This window comes from Cricetulus griseus, chromosome 6 (genome assembly GCF_003668045.3).
Source record: "Cricetulus griseus strain 17A/GY chromosome 6, alternate assembly CriGri-PICRH-1.0, whole genome shotgun sequence".
Classification (NCBI taxonomy): domain Eukaryota; kingdom Metazoa; phylum Chordata; class Mammalia; order Rodentia; family Cricetidae; genus Cricetulus; species Cricetulus griseus.
In genome coordinates this window covers 24,644,135-24,663,642 of record NC_048599.1, presented here as the reverse complement: position 1 = coordinate 24,663,642, position 19,508 = coordinate 24,644,135, and the positions used below count along the sequence as shown (strand labels likewise).

Sequence of the window (19,508 nt, the reverse complement as noted above, 5' to 3'; positions counted from 1 at the left end):
GAAGTTAGTCACTAGAAAGTCAGATGCCTGTCTCGTGACAAGGAACCAATCGGAAGTTAGCTGGTGGCGCTATGCTTTACGACCCTGGGTGTGCTTTAAGGACAAGCGCACAGCAATGAGGTAGAGAGCATAGCAACCACCCTGGGAGGGCCTATGGGCCATAACAACCAGTTGACCAATCAACACAGGGCAAGCCCTCCAAGCCTGGAAGCACACCAATCGTGAGCCTGTGCGTAAGCCTGTGCGTACCCCTAGACACTCCCCTTACGCTGCCCTATAAGATCTTCCGGGAGCCCCTAGGAGCCCTCTTTGCTAGCCATCCACCATGGTGGGTGGATCAAAGACCCAAGCTAACGTGGGGTTAGCTCGTTAAACTACAATAAAGCCTCATGCAATTTGCATCAAGCTTTCGCCTCCATTCTGTGATTGGGGTGGCCGAGGTCCTGGGCTAAGATTCTGGAAGCCTCAGCTTTCTGAGGGTCTTACAAAAGTACATATTTTTACCCCTAAATGAGAATCCTAGGTCAAAAAAATATGAAAATTCAGGTTGCCTGAGGAATGAAAATAATAAAGTTTTATTGGAAATCATTTGAAAAATCTGGTGTATTTACAGCTTGTTCAATATAGCTCAAAGGCAGACTTGGAAAATGTTAATTGAAATATTTTCCTAGCTTGTAGAGCATATTCTTGCATATTCTTTAAGGGGTAATTTGGTTGAAACAGATCTCATTGTCTTGCTTTAGCCGTTCTTGAGTCAGTTTTGTTTTTCCCTGGAGTTCTTTTGTTTCCAAATCTTTCACAAATCAATTGGGGTCAATTATCTTCTATGCAATAATTCAGATAGTTTGCATGCAGCTGGTTCTCCTTAATCTTAAGCATTTTTCAGAGTCGTTTTGCCTCCTAACCAAAGTTCTCTACTTCTGTGAACTATATAGGATTCTTGACAGAATTTTACAGGGTATACAGGGTTCTTGAGTCTGAAGTGTTTAAGGACAGCTGCTTTGCTGGGCATTGATGGCACATGCCTTTAATACAGCACTCTGAGAGGCAGAGGCAGGCAGATCTCTGTGAGTTCAAGACCAACCTGGTCTACAGAGCAAGTGCCAGGATAGGCTCCAAAACTACACAGAGAAACCCTGGCTCGAAAAAAAAAAAAAAAAAAGAAAGAAAGAAAAAAAGAAAGAAAGAACAGCTGCTTTACATTGTTTAGAGGTAGGAAGCTGGTCTCCTATCTCTTTGTGCTCTATTATCATACATATACAATTCTAATAAACATGAATTGCTTATTGTTTATACAGATGTGGGAAGTGAGCCACAAATGTCAATAAACGAAAGGCACGCACTCATGTGTGTATGTGCGTGTGTGGTGTGTGTGGTGTGCTTTTACATGTGTGTGAAGGTGTGTGCCTGTAAATGCTCATGTGAAGCCAGAAGTCAATATTGCATAGCTTTCTCTTCACTTTCCACCTTATTTTTTGATACCAGTTCTCTTACTGAACTTGGAGCTTGCCATATTGACTACACTGGCTGGCCAGTGAGCCCTCAGGAATCCATCTGCCTCCACCTTTCCCCAAGCTAGGTTATTATAGATGTTGGCTTCCACACCTGGTTCAAGACCTGCTTGGGCTTTGTGAGACTTTTTCTTGAAAAAAAAAGACAGGTGCTAGAGAGATGTCTCAGAGGGTTAAGAATACTGACCACTCTTCCAGAAAGCCCAGCTTGATGCCCAGCACCTAATCAGCAGCTACAGGGATCTGAGCCCTTCTGGCATCCTCAGGCACCAGGTACACAAGAGGTGTACAGACATTCATGCAGGCAAAACACCCATATACATAAAATAAAAATAGAATATAAACCGAAGAAAGGTTGAAATTTGTGCTTTAGAGGATATATAAAATGTCAAGACAGACCACAGAATGAGAACAAATAGTTACAAATTTTGTATCTTCTAAAGGTCTAGTATTTAGAATACCCAGATTAGCATAAAGGCAAATATCCCAATTTGAACAGATGCAAAAATTCTCCACATCATACCCACAATAAAATCCAGTGTTATACTCATTAGGACTAAAATAATCTTTAAAGGACTGTAGCAAGTATTGACAAAGATGTGGAGAAGTAGGAGCCATTATAAGTGAAGGAAACACTGGCAAAAGAAAGGAAAAAGTAGCTAAACAGAAAGTCATGGTTGGAGGTGTCTGCACCTTCCTCTTGGAAATGGAAAGATTGGAGAGTCACAGAATCAGCCAGAAAGTTGTAAATAGCAATGTAAAACGAATGGACCTGACTGCATTTATTGAGTTCTCCACCCCAGACTGAAAAATGCACATTGTTGCCTAATATATCTGGATTATTCATTAATATGTTTGACCATAAAAAACTCAATATATTTAAAATATTGGAATAATACAGTGTACCATTTCATAGCCTAAAAATTGTTCTAATGTCTTTACTGTAATATAAGTTAATTAAATAATGAAAATTATCTGACTCTCCAAATATTTTGAAATTAAACAAATGTGCTAGTTTAGGGCTAAAAATGATCTATAACCTTGAGTTTTTAGCATTCCCCTAAACCTAAACATACTCGTGAACCTATCAGAGAACTTTGTTTACTGAGAAAAGAAAATCTTTAACTTTTAACCTTATAACAGATTACAGAGTTTGGCTACACTAAATAAAAGGGGCCATTTCCTGGCAACCTCTAGAGATATAACTTGAGAGCCTCCAACTTAATTGTAACTCTCCCTTGAGGAAGAAGCCCACACCTGTCCTATTGGATCTAATATATTCACCTTCATTTCAGATTTGGCTCGCCTTGAAACCCATTTCTTCGATGAAACTGTGAATTGCAGTTTTGCTTGGGTGGAAGTCTCTAAAAGAACTCGGGGAGCTGCCAGTGTGGTACAGAGATGTGTTCCTGTGACTGGTGACAGTTTGACAGTCTCCCTCCAGCATCAGAGAGGCAGCACACCATGGGGCTCTGTAGACCACCCAGTGCACAGCCAGGCGTCATCGTAAGAATGGGGCCAATGGTTTGAGACTGAGCTACTCTGAGGATCTGAAACCAAAGAATAATCACAAGTCAGGGCGGATGGGGACACTTGCCCACAGTGTCTGGGTGGAAGACAGCCACAAGAAGCAGTTGTTGTGTTGGGGGGTGTGCTGTATGCAGACCACTGAGAGGTTTGGGCAGCAAGGGGCTCAGGCTGTAGACAACATGGTGGTCAGTGACCCCGACCTTTGTGGTGAGGAATAGTCCCATAAACTGTGGATTACAGTGGAAAATGACAGCTCTAAGATCATAGCAGGGATAACTCAATTCCACATCTGTTTCCCTTCTATAATGTGGTTTACTGTGGGGCTGGAGCTGAGAGAGCTAAGACTACCACGCAGAGCACTTGGCTTCATGAGTTCTGCACTGCAGAATTCAGTGCTTTTATCCCACCATCTGATACATAATAGGAACACCCTTTGGCCTAGATTTTTGCTGCTCCTTTATACATAAACTAAAGGATTCTGGAGTAAACAGGAATATTCCTGACTATAAAGCTCATTGGGGACAGCAGCAATGACCAGTAAACAAATAAAATATAGGTGCTGGAGAGATGGTCAATAGTTAAGAGCAATGAATACTCTTTCAGAGGACCCAAGTTCAATTTCCAGTACCCATATGGCAGCCTACAACTTTCCAGGGGGTCTGACACCCTCACACTGGCATACATTCAGACAAAATACCAATGAGAGAAATAAAAATAAATAAATCTAAATGAAATCAGTCCAGATGCTTGACTGATCCAGTCCCTGACCCACATATGGTACTAACTTCTACAATGGAAATACAAAGGAAGATCAGAAGTTCAAGGTTGTCTTTTTTTGTTTGTTTTTTTTGAGACAGGGTTTCTCCGTGTAGCTTTGGAGGCTGTCCTGGAACTCACACTGTAGACCAGGCTGGCCTTGAACTCACACAGATCCATCTGCCTCTGCCTCCCGAGTGCTGGGACTAAAGGTGTGTGCCACCCTAGGTTCAATTCCCAACACCAGCATGATGGCCTACAACCATGTGAAGACTCCAGTTCCTAAAGATCCAATAGAGTCTGCCAGCCTCTCTTAGAAATTGTGTGTGTGTGTGTGTGAATGAAACAAGCTTCATTACAAAAGATAGCTTAAAATAAGAGAGGAAGGGGTGTGCTGGCTAGTTTTATGTCTACTTGACACAAGACAAAGTCATTTAGGAAGAGGAACTCTCAGTTGGGAAAGTAAGATTGGTCTGTAGGCAAGACTGTAATGTTTTCTTAATTAGTAATTCATGTAGGAGGGCCTAGCCCATTATGGTTGGTCCTGGGTACTATAAGAAGGCAACTACAAGGAACAAGGTAGTAAGCAGCACCCCTCTGAGACCTCTGCTTCAGTTCCTGTCTTCAAGCTCCTGCCCTGACTTCCCTCAATGAGGGACTGTGATGTGGAACTGCAATCTGAAGTAATTCCTTTCCACCTTATGCTGCTTTTGGTCATTGTGCTGTATCACAGGAAAAAGAGACCCTAGCTAAGACAAGAGGACAGGCCTGTGACCTAACAACCCCCCCCCACACACACACAGTGAAAGCTTCCCAAAGAAGCAAAAGATGTGTGGAAGTTTGAATGGAATTGGCCCTCATAATCTCATAGGAAGTGGCACTATTAGAAGGTGTGGTTTTGTTGGAATGGGTGTGGCCTTGTTGGAGGAAGGGCTTTGAGGGGGCAGGCTTTGAGGTTTCATATACTCAGGAAACTGCCTAGTGTCAACTTCCTGTTGCCTACAAGATGTAGCAGTCTTAGCTCCAGCACTGCCTCTTTCTGCATGCCACTATGCTAATTGACTGAATCTCTGAAACTGTAAGCAACCCACCTCAATTAAATGTTTTCTTTGTAAGAGTTGCCATGGTCATGGTGTCTCTTCACAGCAATAGAGACCCTAACTAAGACAAGATGTCAGAAGTCAGGTTAGTGGCAGTCCTTGGGACAACAAGAACCTAGAAGTAGGGAAAAGAGGGCCTATCAGTACTGGTAATTTCCATTTTCTGTTTCTAGGCCTAGGCTTTGTTTTTCTGGTTGGTTCACAGTGAAAATTCATCAAGCTGAACACTTTTTCTGTGTGTTTTCTCAATTAAAAAGAAATGTTACTTACAAGAAAATACAAGCTGGGCATGGTAGCACACACCTTTAAGTTAGCTGTCCCATCCTGTAAGGTCTGAATCCGTTTGTCCTTCCTCAACTGAGGCAGAGTCTTTCTGCTCTTTTCTTAACTACAAGAGAGTCCCTGCTGGTAGAAGAGGCTAGTCTGTTTTGCCAGCAGATGTGGAGTCAATGATGGAAGCCTGGGCAGGCCATGTTATCCTTAAAAGTAATGAGACATGGAGAACAGTAACCTTTGATACAGGAAATTTAGGGGTATCTTTGAGTACATTAGAGACTTTCTCAGTTCTTAGTGAGCTTAGCCTGGAGGTCTAGGGTCCCTGAAAACTCAACAGCCATTCAAGCCACCCTGAGCTAGTAGCTTTTGAGTTTTTGTCCAGAGAATTTGAAGAATGAGATTCATAAACTGTAGCGTATACATTTTAGAGAAGAGTTTCTTATAGATTACAAGGAGGGAGGAAAGGAGAGGGAGAGAGAGAGAGAGAACCCATGTAGCAAGAGTATTAAGTGGAGGCTTTTCTGTCCCACCCCGTCCTGCAGCTGCTTTTAAAATAATCACTCAGAGGCTTAATATTAATTACAAACTGTTTGGCCTATTGCTCAGGCTTGTTGCTAACTAGCTTTTAAAACTTAAATTAACCCATTTCTATTAATATATATCATGCATCTATATATAATAGGCAATACTTGTTCTCTAGTATATCTTGGTGCTCAGGCAGCTGCTGGCATCTCCCTGACCCTGCCCTTCTCCCTGTATCTCTGCTTTGATTTCTTGCCTGGCTGTATATCCTGCTTTGCTATAGGCCAAAGTAGCTTCTTTATTAAGCAATGGTAATAAACCATATTCATATCATACAGAGGGGTCCCAGAAATAGAGTATCACTAAGCTTCTAGTCCAGGTTTGTTTTTTTGTTTTTTACTTTTCTCTTTTCTTTTTTTTTTAAGTCTTAAGAGTAAAACATAGGGAGGGGGATAAGCTGGTAGGCCCAGTTGGTCTAGTCAGATGTCCAGTTGCCTGCTCTCAGTTTTGGTCACATCCTCATGTATTATAGCTCCCAGGCAAGGACAAGAGATAACAACGGACTAGGAACTGGAACTGTCTTTTGATATTCCAGGTCTCCAGCAGGGACATTTGTAGAGCTGATTCGTTGGGGTCTGTATTAGTTACTTTTTTGTTGCTGTTGTTGTGCAGTAAAACACTCTAATAAAAGCATCCTAAAGAAGAAAGCTTATTTAGGCTTGATGTCCACAATGGTAGGGAAGCCATGCTGGTAGGAGCAGGATGCTAAGAAATCACATCAACAGCACACAGGAAGCAAAGAAAGCAAGAACAGGAAGTGGGTCAAGACAATAAACCCTTAAAGCCTACCTCCAATGACCTATTTCCTTCAACAAGGTTCCACCTTCTAAAGGTTACATAATTTCCCCAAACAGTGGCAGCAACTGAGAGACCAAGTGTGATTCCAACTATGACTGGGTCCTTTCCCTAAGTGACTGGTTTCTAACTCCTATTTCCCCGACCTAGGATCCAAGGCTTAAAAAAGTCATAGGGTTGAGCAAAGTCTTGCCCAGGTCCCTAATTATAGTAATGCCAAGGGTGGAGAGAGCATTTTAATGTATTTAATATTTGAATTGGCTTGACATAGATACCAAGCCAGTTGTCATTGCAGATGCTGCTCTAGAAACAAATGGCAAGAAGAGCTGCTATAGGACATAAGGAAACAATTTTAAATAACGATTTTTCCCCCTCTGAAAGCCCGCCTACTGACTGTTGTTTTGAATGAGTCCTGACGGCCCTGGAGAGCAGAATAAGCATGGGAATCAGTCTACAGAACTATTTCAGAATAAGGGAGAAGCCACACCCTTCACCCTCTCACACCCTCAGCAAGATCCAAATGATTAATTAGAACATTTCATATTTAGGACTTTCCCCCCAAACTGACACTTCCTAAAAATACCCATAAAGGAGAGGAATAAATTCTATAAGAACAACTTTGTGTGTGGGGGGCAGGTGAAGATTGAGCAGCTGGATCCCCAGCAGGCAATTTCAAAGCCCTGACACAGAATGAGTGTCACCACACTGTAAAGAATAGCAGCCTATTAAAACCAATTGTCTCCATTTGGCTGCCTGTTTTCTTATTTCTGACTCTGCAAGGGCTCTAAAACAATAATGTCCCATGTTTGGGTTCCTGAACACACAAAATTCTGCTTTGGAAAGCCTCAACCTGAAAGAAGCTGAAACCAAATACTTCCACCTGCAATTTACTTCCGAGTTAAGAGTCAGTCTCTTTTCTTCATCTGCCTGACCGGATATTGGAGGAACCAAATCAAAGGGCTATAATGATCCCCATTTCCACCTAATTGCCTTTGCATGGGCTGTCCTGCTACAGACTGTGTCCAAAGCAAAGCCACCAGCGCTACTGCCCCCATGATGGAGTCCCCATGTCTTCAGAGGATGACACACAGACACTCTGTACCTTCAGTGTGGGGCTCACTCTTTCCCCTTATTTCACAGAGCAGTTGGAGGCTGGTTGGATTTCTGATGTCAGGCTTCCAGGTGTGGGTGGCTCCCTTCCCGCCTGGGTTTGCTCTTCTGATGGTCCGTGTTGTTGGCTTTGCAACATGGCTGATCCCTCCATAAGGGACCTTCTCCTTTCCCCATGTATCTCAGTAGGGCTCTGCATTCTGCCACGGGGTAGGGTTCAATCCTTCATCCTTCTATTTTCTGGTGCTGTTTTGGCTACCTGCCTGCAAGATGTGCTCCATGGCCAGCTGTCTTTACAATGATTTAAGTGCTTACATATTTTGGGAACATTTGTGCCCAAAAAACACCCAGAAAGTGTGATTCTGGAATTCTAATAAACAGAATGCACCAGGGCAAAACCATCTAAAACCAAAACTGGGGGAAAGTTTTCTACAGGAGAAGCAAAGAGGCAAAACTAAATTAAGATGACAAAAAAGAGGGAGAATAAACCTGAAGAAGTAAGCAACTCATGCATTGCTTCATCATATCTATTCCACAGCATAAAACTGTTGAGACGAGACTGTGGAAGAAGTTTCTTCTTTTCCCACTGGGTGGGGCTCAACTATCATTATACAGGACCCGGTCCTTTCCTTTTAGGTGCTTTTGTATTCAGTAACAGATAATTCCAGATGTAAAGAAAGGATCCAAAATCAAGATGTAGGGTTTTTTTGTTTTTGTTTTGTTTTGAGACAGGGTTTCTCTGTGGCTTTGGAGGCTGTCCTTGTAGACCAGGCTTGTCTTATAGACCAGGCTGGTCTGGAACTCACAGAGATCCACCTGCTTCTGCCTCCCAAGTGCTGGGATTAAAGGCCTGTGCCACTTACACTTGCTTTCTTGTTGTTCTTGGTTTGGTTTTATTGTTGTTTTTTTGAAATATGGTCTCATGTAAACCTAGACTGCTCTTTAAATTGCTGTGTTTGGTGAGGATGATCTTGAATTCCCAATGATGCACTTGCTTCCATCTCCCAAGTGCTCAGTTTACAGACAAGTGTTCCAGCTTAAAAAAAAAAATGTTGAAGAGTTATGAATAGTCAGAAGGGATTGGACAAACACCTCAACAGTCTCTGTTTCCCTGTGTGTTTAGCTGGTAAACAGGCAAGACTCTGGCTTTGCTCACAGTCTAAGGACTAAAATTTTGAAACTCACCAATTCATATGAGAAAATTGAAAATCCCATATCTTGAGGACTGGAAGTGAGCTCCCTTCTTGGCTGAGCTTCCTGCTCCCAGTGTCACTGATTCCTGGTCCTGCCTCAACTTATAGTCAGAAGCAACCACTGGCAAGAAGCCCCTGTCAGTGCAGCCACAGCTAAGCTGCCTTTCCTCAGGTTTCTCTTCCAGGGAGGAGGAGCTCAGGTGTGGGCTGAAGGGCAGCCAAGTGAGCTGCAGCCTAGGAAGATCTGGTTTTCCTCATCCTAGCCCCACAGCAAGTTAACCCCAGGAGAGCTGCGATGGCTGCAGAAGAGTTTTGTTAGCTGTCTAATGCCTGAATGTTACCTGCCGGGACGGTAAAGCTGCCAGGCACTGATATGCTCAGATGCAATGAGATCCTCAACTGTTTAAGATAGTTTGAGCCGCAATCGTTTCCTAGAACAATTTCAAAACAGGTGGAGGCCCTACCACTGCAAGTAAGCTCTTGGAAAGTTGTATATTAGAGTGCACTAGCAGACATCATTTACCTGTTTAATAAAGTTGTATATTAGATTGCACTAGCAGACATCATTTACCTGTTTAATAATGTTGCTTATGCAAACAAAGCACTATTTGGCCCAGATGTTTTTACCCAGAAGAGAAGGAAGCAATGCTCTCCACATATCCTTTGATGAGATGAAAAACAACTTTGTTATGATAAATCTTTCCGCCAAAAGCCGCCCAAGTTCTACTGCCACGTGGGTGGTCTCCACCAGCCACCGGAGTTCCCAGCGTGGATGGACAAAATAATACACAGACTTCTATTAGGTACAAATGTTGCCTGGCCAATGACTAGGATTCTCATCTGTTAGCTCAGTCTTAATTATCATAAATCTATATATTTTATAAGACTTATCGGACACCTTCCATTGGCCTCCTTGCTGGTGGATCACATTGCACTGCTGGAGGAGGCAAAGGGGAAAAGGAGATACTTCCTGTTTCTCCTTGCTTAAATATGAGTCTCCTTGCTATGTCACCTCCTGCCTGGATCACCACTTCTCAACTACATTTCCCAGAATCCTCTTTGACTCCTAGTCCTGCCTAACTTGCTGTCTCATTGGCCAACCAGTATTTTATTCAATAATCAATAAGATAAACATACACAGTAGTACATTCCCCATCACAACTTGTTTGCTCTCTGAATTGAACAAAAGAGGAGGAGGAGGAGGAGAAGAAAAAAATACAAAATCAAACTCAACATCTGGATGGAATTTAGTATGTACCTTCTGGGATCCCCGGCTCCTGAATGTTTCGGCTAAAGACTCCCTCTTCCGAGGCTGCAGAGGCTCAAGCCTGGTGGGAAATGGTACTTTGATGCCAGTTCCTGCAAGTTGGTTTAAATAGGTTGTCGGGATGCTGTAGCCCCAACCAAACCCTGCTGAGGGGGAGGGGAGCAAATGCCTTGCAGGCATGCTTACTTGTGTCTGGGTGGACACCTAGCAAGGAGGTGATTTGTCACTTGTGTCTCCAGACCTGGAAGTGCTCTTGTATGTTGTATGGTAACAAAGGAAGATTCTAGCTGGGAAGAGGAAAATCCCACAATTATAATATGAGCCCGAGGGAGGAGTGCCATGATTTCCTTGTCCCCCTCTCTTGCAGCCAATCTCACTGAAAGAAAGTCAGCATTGTAACCCTAGTTATAGTGAAAGCATTAATCCCGTTTAAGTTTGTCTCACTTCACATATCAGAGCAATGATCACATTCAAACACACACAAATAGTATTAGTGTCATGCTTTGAAATGGTAAGGTCTACCCAGCTACATGCTGGGAAAGGAAGGAAGGTATTACATCTATAAAGCATAAAAGTGTACGTTATTTTTAGCCTTGTCAAAAACAGTCCTGCCAACCTAGCCACCTTCTGGAAATTGCTGTCTAGTTTAGTTATTACAATGCTTTACTTTAAACTGAGTTATCTGTATGGTATTACAATACAATACCTTCAACTGCGTTATCTGTAAAGAAAAAGGTGTATTTTAGCTTATGGGACTGGAAAAGTGAAAGTATGAAGAAAGCTTCAGTGAGGGTGTTGTGCCAGAAAACTTCTAGGAGAAGTGAGCCTGTGTGCAGGAGCATGGTGAAATGGGACAGTACCAGTCTCATCTTATGATAGAGAGGTCGCTCAACCCTGTAGTTCCAGCTATTTAGGAAGCTGTGGCAGGGCTTGTAACTTGAGTGGGATGATTTCACTATTCTCATGAGAACTACAGTAATGCCTTCTTGCAGGAGAATCCAACACTATTATGTTACACTATTAGGAAATCACAACATGAAATTTGATGCAGGCAAACTGTATTCGGATCATAGCAGGAGTTTATCTAGAATTTGTTCCTGTTGCAGCAGCTGATAAGAATGAACTATAGCTGGGTGGTGGTGGCACACGCCTTTAATCCAGCACTCGGCAGAGCCTGGCAGGTCTCTGAATTTGAGGCTAGCCTGGTCTATAAAGTAAAGCCCAGGACAGCCAGGGTTGTTATACAGAGAAATCCCATCTCAGAAAAACAAAACAAACAAACAAAAAACCATGATATTGTAGGATTAAACTTATTCTAAAAACCAGCCCTTGGGTTTAGTGGGTAGTTCTTAAAGCTGAGATATAACATTGGGAGATAAATAAAGATTGGCTCCAGCTTTTCTAAATTGCCTGCAAGAGTTGAAGCTTCTAGAACTAGGCCCATGTTTTTGTTGAACAGAATTAAAGAACCTGTTTGGAACCAAAGGACATCAGGAGTTTGCCCCCTTTCTGATCATATTATATAGCAGAGCAAGTCAGTGGAGGTAGGAAGCACACAGGTCTTGTCTTGATCTTGGGATATTATGGTAACTCCAATCTTGCAACTTTGGGGAGACTTGAGACAAAGTCCCACATACAAGTCACATACTCTAGCGGGAATACCCTAATTGGCTTTCTTTTGCAAGGATAAACATCATGACTGGAAGCAACTTGGGGAGAAAAGGGTTTATTTCATCTTACAGCTTACAGTCCATCATGAAGGAAGTCAGGGTAGGAACTCAAAGGCAGGAACCAGGAGGCAGGAACTGGAGCAGAAGCCATGGAGGAGTGCTGCTTACTGGCTTGTTCCCATGACTTGCTTAATTTGCTTTCTTATAAAACTCAGGGTAGCACTGTCCAGCAGAGTGAGTTGGATCCTGTCACAAATATGATTGATCAAGAAAATGCCTTATAGGCTTACCTACAGGCCAATCTGATGGAGGAATTTCCTCCATTGCTGTTCCTTCTTCTAAAGTAACCCTAGCTTGTAGTAAGTTGACTATTCAGCACAAGGAATAGTCTCTTAATTAGATACTTTATTTTCCTTCTTAAAACATGTATGAGAAAGTGAAGGAACCCTGTGTTTGTTGTTTTCTCTTTTTCTTTTTGACCCAAAACATTTCGTACTTCCCCTGTGTCCTTGTTTGATTTCTGCTGCTACTCTAATAAAATATCCTGAGGGTCATAGTTACTGTTCTATTGCTGTGAAGGGACACCATGACCAAGGCAACTCTGATAAAATAAAACTTTTAATTGTAGGATTGCTTACAATTTTAGGATTAGATTGTTATCTCTGAGATGCTGAGACCCCGGCCTTTCTGAGAGTTACTCTTGTGTCACTATGACAGAATACCAGACATAAATTAAAGGGAAGAATTCTTTACTTTGACTCATGGTTTCAAAGGATTCCGTTTGAAGTACTTATCTCCACTGTTCTGACCTCATGGAAACAGAACATTTATGAGCCACAGGATTATGCAGTAACTATTCAGCCATCATTTTATAAGGTCAACCCATCAGAATGAAAGATTCTGTTGGAGGATTAAACCAAGATGTAAGCTGTGTTGGAGTTAATTGCCTTTTGAATGAACTGGCTTTCTTGCTGTAGTTTGTTTCCATCTGTTACAAATTTTGGATTTATTTCCACAGTTTATTACTATTTGATCATTTATTGGGCACATTTTCCCCTATGCATTTGAGGTATATTGATAACACCCCCTAGTTATGTGTGAAAACAGTCACACAGTCAAAAAAAACCTGCTTCCCACAACCAGGTCTTTGTTCCTTTCTCCAATGTAAACGCAGAGATCTGCCTTCCTGCAAATATCTTCATTGGCAGGCGTTTGGTCAGTGCTAAGTGTCCAGGCAAAGTATTTCAAGGACATAGAATTACTACATGCCTAAAAGTATTGATTCATAGTCACTTAGATAGAAATAAGCATGCCTTGGTTTTACCTCGATTGCAGGTAAGAGAAGTGATAGCCTAAACTAACCTCACACTAACTCCTTGCACTTACCTTCATCTCGATTTATTAACCCAAGATTTTAGCTTGGAGATTTATTGCTTGTGTTAACCCTGAGAAAATAGTGAGTTTGCTCATCTTCAGAGGAGAAGTAAACTATCTACAGACCTGCTGAACATCTGCACCTCCACAGTCAGAGTGGCTGGGAGGTGCCAGGTTCCGTTTCTTGTGCAAGTTAAGCTTAAATCCTCTCTTTGTTCTATAACCTTAAGCAATAGATTTTTAGCCACACTTAAAGAATGTAGATAAGCACACAATTTCTCCCATTTAGACTCCCTTGTTGACTTAATCCCTGGAGGAGCCTTCATTAATCACTCTTACCCGGTGCCATAAATGATAGCTGACAGTTATTCTCTGTGTGTGACTCTTATCTGCCTTGGTGACCCTGAGAAACTCAAGCCTCACATTGCATTGCCAGAAGAATTACTGTTGTAAGTGTATTTATACCAGTACCCTCACTGTAGAAGATTTTTTTTTTTTGTAGAACAATGAAGAGATGGATAGACAGAACATGTTGTGAGCAGATTCTTGTCCTTAGCCCTCAGATCTTAGTTCCTTCACTTATTGTAATGTCTCCTTTGGACCCTGAAAGGGTTTTTAAGGCTGGCCCTTATAAGCCACCAATAGAACAGCATGGTAGCAGAAGCGCAGAAAGTCAGGGAAAGAAGGTGCTGGCAGCAGGCACAATTATCAAAGGACCCAGTGACTCCCTTCTTCCAACTAGGCCCCACTAACTTAAACACTGGAACTTCCAAAGTAATACCACTGGGCTAGGGACCAAACATTCAACTCGTGAACCTGTGTGGGACTTTCCTGCTTAAAGCTGACATTTTCAAAACCAAACACAGTATTCATTCACCTCATAGGAGTCAAGAGAGAGTTTATCAGAAACAGAATATGAGTGACTATGGCCTGGGAACACAGGTTTATATCACCCCACCCCACCCCCAAACACATATGTTACAATAAGGTAACAATTTCATGAAGGTTTTATAGTAACAAAACAGAGAAAGTTATAAATGAAGACAGTTTTTAAAGACATTGGTGGGAACAGCAGGCAGGTGTGTTACAGCAGAGCACCATCTCCTGCGCTGTCAGCCTCAGATGGTGTCTGAGGACATTCTTAGCTTTTGAGTTGGTGGACTCTGAGCACCTGTTTGTACAGTTCAAAAGGATTTACCCAATAGTGACACAGATGTTAGGTCACACACAGAGGTGGGCAATACACAGCTAAGATGTTTGGCTCTGGACTCGGGACATTCCAGTCACTCCACAATCACAGAAGTTCTAGTCAGCCAATCAGCTGTTGTTGTAGAATGTTCAATGTAAATGTGACTCCAGGAACTTAGGTTCATAGTTCCCTTGTCATTCAAGCATTATGTTTTGTGCATGTGGGGGCTAGATATTATTTCATGTCTCAACATTGCTAGGATGGCTCATTGGTCGGATCTGATAAAGATGAGGCAGAGTGGGCAGGAAATCAGTCTTTAGAACAAAAACATCGCCTGGTCTTCTGTTTGAGCACGAGGACATGGATCTGTTCCCACAAACGCTACCTTTTGCTTGGAGCCAGTGTAGCAGATGGATGGGTGTAGGTGGGTGAGGCAGAAAGGCCTCTGTAGACCTGGCGTACTGTGCCTTACTCCAACCAATGTGCCTAAAGACTATCTTTGCTTCCTTGTCAGTAAAGACGGGAACTCGCTAGTTCTAACATAAGCACTGGCATTTAAAGTCCCCAGGCAGAGAGGCTCAATGGATAAAAGTGCTTTCTATGCCTGAGTTTTATTCTACACAGTAGAAAAGCAAGTAAGGGACTGATTGCATATTATTTCTGGGGTTTGTCAGTTTATTAAATAAGAAAGGCATTGTGTGTGGCAGGGGTGGGGCGGCATCTGACCAGGAAGACGTAGGGGAGCGTGATGTTTCAGAGAACAGTCAGTCTCATCCTTTCAGCCTTTATTGTTTGAACCTTCCACTAGTCGGGGCCTCAGGAGAGTCCAGCTGGCCCAAGGGTGTAATAGGAATCTAAGGACAGGGAACCCGTGGGGTAGGAGGCCTGCACTGTTCGTAAATACAGGCATGCCAGGATCTTCACTCCAAAGAGTGTGTCCCCTGGCTGGCCCTCCTTTCTTATATTTTTCAGGCTCTGTGATCTTTACTGTAAAGCAAACCATATGGTTTCGATATGGGCTCCTGGCTTACTGAAAGCTTTTCATGTCTCCAGCACCAGGATGCTCTTTAGCCCCTTTAAACAACCACTTGGGCATCTAAGATCTCTCACCAGCTGGGTGTAAGAGCCCACTGGACAGCACTATGTGGGGTACAGAAAGGGGGGTAAGAAATTATCCATGTGGGGAGATACATCTGGGATTCACAGAGGTGAGCACCTGGCTCAGTCACCTGCGAGTGTCAAAATAGGGGGCAGGCTTTTTCCCTCTCCATGCTCCAGCTAGATGTCCATCTGATTCCTAGTGTGACATGGCCCTTTCCTGAAGAGAGCAGAGCCCAGACCTTCTTGAAGAAATTAGGGAAGGAGGTATTATCTTAATAAAGGACCATACAAAGATCCAACCCCATAAATTGGCTCTCCAGTCACCAAGATCAGATTAAGGGATCAGGTACTTGTTGGACGACCAATGAGATTCATTCAAAGAAAACTGTGATTGGAGCAGTGAGAAGGTGAAGGATCAGCCATTTCCCAGAAGGGGTCAAAGCTACTAAGGGCACCACGAAGGGATGATGGAAAGATAAGGAAAACACCCAAGCAATCTCTATGTAGTTGCAGGTTTCCATTGTCAGTCAGTTGTTCTTATTCAGGGCCAGTGTCCCTGTTCACCCCTCTGCAAGGAAGCCTTTCTTAGCATATTCCCATATAGCTGGACCCTTGCCTCCAAGATTCCGTCCTTCTCTGTATCATGCAATCTCCCTTCCTTCCTAGAACTCGTAGTTGTTGAAATTACCTTGTTTAGTTGTTTTGGTCTCATGCTCTAACCATAGTGTAAGTGCTAGGAAAGTGTCCCATCAATGCTGCCGGCTCAGGGTCTAAAATGTCACCCACGGCTCAGGGTCTAAAATGTCACCCACGGAGCAGCAGGTTGAGGAACATGCTCAACAGGGAGGGGTGTGAGCAGAGGGTGAGGAGGGAGAGCTGACACTAGAAAGCCAGATGAAACTGGGATGGGATTCATATGGCCAGAAGGACTATAAATGATAAGGAGAACAACCACATTTTGCCTGATGTCTTCCAGTTTTGATCATAGCCAACAGGGCTGAACACTGAACTTCCGGTGTGCCCAGTGTTATGCTAAGAACTACAGCTAAAAAGACAGATGAAGTCACAGGCTTAGATAATGAGGCAAAAGTAAACTGGAGACTAGCTCTTTCCTGAGTTTTTAATCCCTACACTGAATTGATCATCTAATGGGGAGGAGACACATATAAAAAGCTCAGCTACATGAAATAGGAAAGGAAACATGAGAGATGTCAACGAGCTTCAAGGGGAACATATTGAGGGAACTATAAGAGAAAGTTTTTGTTTGTTTGGGGGTTTTTGAATCCAGGCTGGCCTTGAACTTGCCATACAGCTGGCTTTGATCATCCTTCCTCTATTTCCTAAGTACTGGAATTGCAGGTGTGTACCACTATGCTTGGCTGGATGAAATTTCATTTTGGATGCAAAGATGAGTGACGAGTTCATTGGGCAGAGACAGGAAGTGTATTTCAGATGAAGTGACCACATGAGAAGGGGCATGGAAACCTCAGAATACTTGCTACATCCAGAGAACAACAAGCAGCCATTCCAGAAAAGAAAGAAAAAAAAAGAAAAGAAATCAGCAGGACTTTTGTTTCTAAAAATCATCCCAGGGTGTTAGAACTGGAAACTGTTTTTGACTAAGGGAAAGAAGGGCTCTTAAGGTTAAAGGAATGCAGTGAAGAAAGAATTTCCCGTGCTGGGCTATGAGATGGTGCTGGAGAAAGGTGTGTCCTTGTGAGGCTAAGTCCCAGGGCAGCAGCCCTTTCACAGACCTCTGGGGTCACATGGCATTGAATGGGGTGCCTGTGTACTCGGAAAGGCCAGTGAAGGCATTGCTGTTGGGAGCCTCCACCCCAGGCCTCATGGCTCAGACAGACCTAGAGAAGAGTCTTGGTGTAACCACTGGGAATGGAGCACTAAGGACAGCAGGCACTGACTCAGACTGTCTCCCTAAATAATTAAAAGCTTCTGAAAGGGGGCCAAGATTTTTTTCTATCCATTGTTCATGAAGAGCCAAGAGCAGTTAGAAAACTAAGAAAATGGGGCATTTGTTGACGGTGTTTAACACCAGCCTTCACTCTTACCTTTAAATCAGTGTGTGCTGGCCCAAAGATGCCTCCAGCCTTATTCAAGTCTGCCTCTTAAATTGGAGCCTTGACACATTCCAGGGTGTGTGCATATGGATGTGCAGTCTTCCGTGTGAGTAAGCCTCACCCAGGCCTCAGATTCCAGTTCCTCCGGCAACAACCCAGTGAGGACTGAGACAAGGGTGAACTCAGACCATGAGCTCACTTGAAGAGAAAGGGAAAGAAACTGGCAGAACTGACATAGAATCGGGGTCCCCACACTCTGCTGTGAAACTTATCCACAAGACTGCACTGCCCCCAGGTGGCCACAGCACTCTTCATGCCTGACTTACTGTGCCAGTCTTCCAGGTGGATCTCTTCCCAGACTCAGGGGAGGGAAGAAAAGAGCCAAAACCTTGTATATTCCTTTCTGGGCCTGTGCTGTGTTATCCACTGTTTGTCTCCCTCCCACCGCACTCTCTATCTATCTACCTTCTTCCCTTCCTCCCTAGGAGTCAGTTTTCTCCTTTCACCATGTGGTGAAAGGTTGTCAGCCTTAGCAGCAAGCACCTCCACTAATTAAACCATCTCACTACCTGTTAACAGTTTTCCTATCCATCTTCTTAGGTGTGTGTGTGTTATACACATGATATGCAGGTGTGTCTTCACATGAGTATGGGTGTGTATGGAGTCTAGAGCTAAGTTTTGGGTACCTTCCTCTATTACTACCCACCATATTTTTTGAGGCATAGTCTCTCATTGAACCTGGAGTTGTCATTTATGCCAAACAAGCTCCCAGAATTTGCCTGTCTCCTGCCCATCCTACAGTGCTGTGGTTATAGACATTCATGGGCTGCTGCACTTGACTTGATATGTAGGTGCTGGAAATACAAACTCAGGTCCTTATGCTGCCCCAGCAAGCACTTAGCCCTCTGAGCAAGAGTGGGAGTGTGTGTATACACTCTTGGTTAAGAGCATGGCTGGCCTATGTCTACGGGTTAGGAAGACTGTTGGAGGGGGCTGGAGAGATGACTCATCACTTAAGGGTACTGGCTGCTCTTTCAGAGGACCCCAGTTCAATTCCAAGCACCCACATGGCAGTTTACAACTGTCTGTAACTCCAATTCCAGGGGCTCTTATACCCTCACAGACATACATGCATGCAAAACTCCAGTGCACATTAAATAAATAAATAAGAAAAAGAAGGAAGGAAGAAGGAAGAAGAAGAAGAAGAAGAAGAAGAAGAAGAAGAAGAAGAAGAAGAAGAAGAAGAAGAAGAAGAAGAAGAAGAAGAGGTTTGTTGGAGTAGTGACAGTGCTGACAGGAGCTCTCCAGGGGCCTCATCTCCTGTTCTGCCTGACTTTACACGCCCTGAAGACAGCAGCTCAGTATCCCCCACTTAGGACACTTTCAGACACAAAAATGATACAGCAAGAGTCCCTGCTCCCCCCTCAGTTCTGGGGTCTAGTGGGAGACACTGGCCACCCTGGCCTTATGAACATCTGTGGGACATGGCAGGACGGAGAGATGGGTGCTTCTAGGTGACTGCCATTCATGCGGTAGAGTCCTCACTTTCTCTAAATTCCTGGGCTCATCTAATCTGCAATTTTTCAGTCTCACTGTACTTTATCGTACTCTGCTTATTCACACGCTTTCTGGGATTCCTCATGCGAGTTCTCCAGGCTTTGCCCCACACTTAGAGGAAACAGGTAGATGACCATGAAGCAGAGGTTATGAGTGCCAGAGGGAGAAGGTGATGTGGGAAAATCTTGGCTCTGGTCCTCATTGATCGAATGACCAAATGTAAGTTATTGGTTTTTAAAAAACACACATAAAACAAACAAAAAACCCCACCTTTTCTGAGGGGCTGAGGAGATGGCTCAGTTGGTAAGATTCTTGCCAAGCAAGGGGGACATGAGTGACTGTGATCCACAGTACCCACATCAGACAGGCAGTGCCTGGAATCCCAGTACTGAGGAGCAGAGACAGGGTCATGCCTGGGGCTC

General features: G+C 43.4%; 1 long non-coding RNA gene across 1 annotated transcript; it reads right to left on the bottom strand.

The window, feature by feature from the left end:
- Positions 1 to 419: 419 nt before the first annotated feature.
- Positions 420 to 17,795, bottom strand: LOC118239091. The gene is made up of 3 exons (XR_004770591.1): positions 17,521 to 17,795; positions 10,112 to 10,212; positions 420 to 8,696 (listed from the first exon to the last, which is right to left on the bottom strand). It is a non-coding gene; the product is annotated as an uncharacterized LOC118239091 (long non-coding RNA).
- Between the last annotated feature and the right edge of the window lie 1,713 nt (positions 17,796 to 19,508).